Raw genomic sequence first — 6,000 nt, 5'->3', positions numbered from 1 at the left:
GTGCAGACTTAGGTTTTAGAAGGATTGGGTCTCAGAGAATTCTGCTGGTAGTACGCCGTCATTGTTTTAAGAAAGTTTCGAGTTTCTCTTCAACTTCTTCAAAACTATTTCCTTAAGCACTTATTGCAAGATCCTCGACATAGAGGAATTGCTTGGTTTCAGTCGGCGCGGCTCTCCCCCTGTCTTGTCCTAATTCCAGCTTTAATTCTTAATTAGTTCTTCTTCTACTTTTATTTTTATTGTGTTGTTCTGTTAGATATTTTCAATCATTTTGATTATTCTTAGAGGTATCTCTCTGTTTTATAATAAGTGGATAACGTCCTTTACCCTGTCAAATGTCTTCTTAAGGTACACAAAACAAAATATTGAGCTTTTTCCAGCTTTCCCCTGTTACTAAATTTAATGGAATTCTGAATTTCGCTATAAACTAAATGTGATATATTTTGTTTTTACTGATAAAAAATAATTGTTGAAAATTCTTGATAAACATACAGAATGGTGCAGCTTGATCGCCAAATTATTGCTACAATTTTACCGATTTATTTATTTTACACTTTATTTTGCCCGAATAAAAAATGGCCGATATCCTCAACCTTCATAAAAGTACATCATAATCTCAAGAGATTATAAATAACGTCTGTCAGGTGAAGTAAAACATTGCAGAGTAAAAACTCGAAATAAATCGACCAAATACGTTTTCTGAACAAACGTTTTTCCCTCCTAGTTATTTTTCTGAGCTTTTTTTGGCATCTCTAACGAGTCCGTTAGCTTTGTGAAATCATTTATCATTCACAACTGGGTTCTACATAAAGTCTGCTGTTTAAGTATTTAGTGTTGTTGTATAAGGGATATAATTCGATGACATTGAGACATAAAAAAGGGAGTTTTATGTACTCTTACTATAAAAAAAAAACTGGTAAAACATGTATAAACGAAAATCGCGTTTTTCAAGTTGTGTAAGTTGATCTTGTCAAATGTGTCATTCTAATTTCTAGGGCAACGTTGCCAGTCATCTCAATTAAGTACCCATATGGTAGGGGAGCCCAAGCAGGGATTTTTGCAGTTACTCGAGCGCGTCAGATTATCATATGGGGAAAAACCTGGTACCCTGTAGATGTACCTCTACCATATATTGGCTCTTAACACAGGGGAGTTCGTTAAGGGGGGCCCGAAAATAAAAATCTATCCTTAAAAAAACTCGAAATTGTCAGATTAAGATAAGGTAAGTTAAGTACATGCAAAAGAGTGTATATTTCAAAAATCTGACGATTTGAGCCGGGCGTAAGGAAATGGGTGAGTCCCAAAGTTTCACAAGAAAAAAGCGAATATTTCGCGAAATGAGTGACAGATCGAAAAACTAAAAAATATGTGCTCAATATTTTTAAAAAAACTACCGAATGATACCAAACACGACTTCCCGCGGAGAGGGGTGGAGGGTAAATTTAATATTTTAAATACGAATCCCACGATATTTCGCGAAATGAACATCAGATCGAAAAACTGTAAAATACACTTATTCAATATTTTTGAAAAATCTATCGAGTGACACCCAACACGACGCCCCAGGAGGTGGAGTGGGGGGATACTTTAAAATCTTAAATGGGAACCCTCATTTTTTATTGCAGATTTGGATTCCTTACGTAAAAATAAGTAACTTTTATTCGAAATATGTTTTCGAATTCTGGATAGGTGGCGTTATAATCGGAAAAAACAATTGTTGGAAATGGAAAATTAAATTAAAAAATGGCAAGCGCCCACTAAAATGGAAAACTTTACTTAACTTTTTTTGGTTTTAGGACCTACTCTTCACAACCCAATAGGTCCCCAAAGCGCTCGAGTGACTGCACATTTAGCATACTTTGCTCCCCTACCAATACATTGATTCGTGTTTTATTATAATTTATGAAAATACTTCAATTCAAAAATAATGATAGTTAATAAATCTAGACATAGCTTTAAATTATTATGTTTAATTTAAAATCGAGAAGCGTGATTGGTTTCTAGTAAATTGTATTGTAAGTAGAAAACTCTATTGAGTTGTGGGATACTAGAATAAACACACGGGAAAATAAAAAAATTGATTTGAAATTAATACAATATGAATAACTTTTACGCTGAACAAGTGTAGAATATAAATATATGTATATGTTACCGGCCAAACCCGATTTCAGGACAAACTAGTTTGGCCTAGGCCAAACTAGTTTGTCCTAAGCGCGTTAGGATAAACTAGTATGGCCTATGCCAAACTAGTTTGCCCTAGGGCAAACTAGTTTATCCTGATATAAATATATACACTTCAGGCCAAGCTATTTTGGCCTAGGCCAAACTAGTTTATCCTGATATAAATACACACACTTCAGGCCAAACTAGTTTAACCTGATATAATAATGACTCGCATTTCAGGATAAACTAGTACGGCCTAGTCTAAACCAATTTAGCCGAGTCGAAAGTAATTTATCGAACATGTAAGGACTTTTACATGCGCGGAATTTCGAAGTTAGTATGGTACAGGGGTGGCCAAGCTCCTTATAGTTCGAGCCATTTTTCAAAATTCAAAATTTCTCGCGAGCCGCAATTAAATTTACCTATATATGTATATTAAAAAAAGATGCAAGATGGTATTAATTTTTTTGTACAGAAGTTATATTTATTAAAAACATAAATAAAATTACAAAAGACGTGTATTAAAAGATTAATAACTAATATATTTATTTTATTTCTTTTGATAATTCTTTAAAATTTGTTGAATAAATTGGTGACAGCACTTCTCAGTAATTCTTTCAAATGCTCGTTAGTTATTACTGATCGGCGTTTAATTTTACGAATTTTAAAGTGGAATAATATGATACCCATAGGTATGTTATTCTGAATATGAAATAATAAGCAGCCTTTTTTAATTCGTAATACTAAGATTCTGGTACAAAGGACACAGTACACAAACAACTTATGGAAAATATAATGTCACTCAAATGGATTAAAACTTACATGAATAGTTCCGTCTCGAAATTACAATCATGTCATATCATTGTGCCATCATATCACTATTTAGAGTTGGCGCAATAATATGAAATGATTGTAATTAAATTTTATTTCATTTGACTGACATTATATTTTCCATAAGATATGTGCATTGTCCTTTCCAAATTCAGTAATCGGCTTCGACTTATATTTTAATTATAGAGCTTGATCTTCTTGAATCTCTGCTAATTGTAATCCTCCAGATGTTTTTTGGGCCATAATTATACTGGAAATGGAAAAGTCACCTTCAACTATGTATGTTGATTTCAAATAGAACCAGAAAATCAAGAAATCAGAAAAAATCAATCAACAATCAAAACCAAAAATCAGTCAACATGACAGAAGTCACACCCGATCAGATAGCCCATCATCTTCTAATGAACGGTAAGACGACATCAAGAAAGAACAAGGTGAGAGCTCAACGGAATATCGACGAAGAAAGAGATGTTCTAGGTACCTCTTTTTTTCTAGAGGAGATGAGAGGCGCGATCCATCAAATGAAAGATAATAAAGCGGCTGGCCTGGACGACATACGAACAGAGCAAATAAAGAACTTTGGACTAAAAACCGTAGAGTGGCTCGTAAAAATGATGAATTGCTGCATCCGTACATTACAAATCCCCAAAATCTGGAGAAAAGCTAGAGTGGTAGCCCTCTTAAAACCAGGGAAGGATCCGGCGGATACAAAGAGTTTTAGACCTGTATCTCTCTTGTGCCACCTTTTCAAGGCCTTTGAAAGAATGATACTGAACCGGATCGCAGAATATGTGGAGACTAAAATTATTCCAGAACAAGCAGGATTCAGGCCCGGAAAGTGCTGCTGCAGTCAAATTCTTAATCTCATCCAACATATTGAAGATGGTTTTGAACGGAAGGAAATAACAGGAGTAGTGTTCATAGACCTAATTGCCGCCTATGATACAGTTAACCATCAACGGCTACTCGCAAAACTCTACGAAACTACAAAGGATTTCCGACTAACAAGGTTAGTGAAATGTCTCCTCCAGAATAGACGCTTCTACGTAACGCTCCAGTCCAAGAACAGTCGGTGGAGGGACCAAACAAATGGGCTACCACAGGGAAGTGTCCTCGCGCCGATTCTATACAACATATACACCAACGACCAATCCATACACCAACAAACAAGGCAATTTATTTACGCTGATGATACAGCGGTGGCAGCTCAGGGAAGAACCTTCAATGAAGTCGAAGTGAAACTGACAGATGCCCTGGGAGACTTAGCTCTATACTATGATAAAAACCATCTGAAACCCAATCCCACAAAAACCCAGGTATGTGCTTTCCACCTGAGAAACAAGCATGCCCGAAGGTCGCTGGAGGTGGAATGGCGTGGTCAGATGCTGGAACACAACAAGACGCCAAAATACCTTGGCGTCCGTCTGGATAGAACTCTGTCTTACCGATACCACTGTCAAGATGTCAAGAAGAAAGTAAGTGCCAGAAATAATATCATCCGCAAGCTAACTTATACAAAATGGGGAGCACAACCACACACTCTCCGCACTTCTGCCTTGGCATTATGTTTTTCGGCCGCGGAGTTTGGAGCACCAGTATGGGCAAAATCTGCTCACGCAAAGAACGTCGACGTGGCTCTAAATGAAACGGTCCGTATAATATCGGGTTGCCTGAAACCGACACCTATCGAAGAGGTATACCCCATTGCTGGAATTGCTCCACCACCTATCAGGAGGAAGGTCACGTCAGAGGTAGAAAAAGCAGGAGACGGACCGAAGACCACCAAATGACCACCAAACTCAGCCAAGCAGACTAAGATCTCGGAAAAGCTTCCTGAAAACATCAAGATCCATCCCCGAAGCGCCAGAGACGCGCCAGAGACGCGCCGAATACACCTATGGCAAGCGTCAGCTACCGCGACACATTTTCCTCCCTCGGAGAAAATGGCTGCTGGACACAATTTACCGTATCCGACTTGGAAAGCGCTAAACAGACTAAGAACCGGCGTTTCACGTTGTGCTAGTAACCTGAAAAAATGGGCATACCAGGAGGACGATACCTGCGACTGTGGCGCGGTTCAGACCAGCCGGCATCTACTATCATGCACAGAGATGAGAGAGACCTGCACAGAACAAGACTTAATTATAGCAAATGACAGGGCCATCTATGTGGCCAACCATTGGAAATACAGAATTTAAAGTTGTTGGTGTTCCGGACACGGAAAGTAAGTAAGTAACAATCAAAACCTATTCCTTCTAGCTCCTGTATATAGGGTGAGGCAGATAACTGGCCTATTAGAAATATCTCGAGAACTAAAGGCAACAGAATCATGAAAATTGGAATAAAAGGGTTTTGAGGGATGGTCTATTAAATGAAAATATGTTCATCTTTTTGCAACTTCCGGTTATACCGGAAGTTGCTTATAACTTAGTTTTTTTAAATGGGACACCCTGTATATTTTTACATTTTTTGATTCTCCTCAATATCTTCTTTCTTAAAATATGAGATTTTGTAATATTATATAGGGTATTTTAAAAGATATTTACGTTTTTTTATTAATTTCGTAGCAATATTCACACCCTGTAGAATTGTAATAGTTTGACATTAAAAACTCTGCTTACGTTCCAGTGAATTTTAATATAGTCTATGATTGTTTAGAATTATTAGTATAGCTAATTTTGAAATTTTAGTATACAGGGTTGGTCGAAACTCAAAATGAATATTTTCTGAGTTTTCTTAAATAGAACACCCTGTATTTTAGTATTGTAATGAAATTATATTTCATAGTACTTTCTTATTTTATAAGTATTCCCTATACCTAACTGCTTTAATTTGTGAGTTATTGGTGATTCAAGCTAAACATTAATTGCAACAAAAAATACGTAAAATTTTATTAGGTTGGCCGTGAAAATATTCAATCACAAATAATTTTTCTGAAATAAATACATATTAATCCAGACTGATCCTTAAAATTGCCAATAATGGTTTAGCTATCAAAATACCTAT

This window comes from Diabrotica virgifera, chromosome 5 (genome assembly GCF_917563875.1).
Source record: "Diabrotica virgifera virgifera chromosome 5, PGI_DIABVI_V3a".
In the NCBI taxonomy this organism is placed as follows: domain Eukaryota; kingdom Metazoa; phylum Arthropoda; class Insecta; order Coleoptera; family Chrysomelidae; genus Diabrotica; species Diabrotica virgifera.
This window is presented reverse-complemented; position numbering follows the sequence as displayed.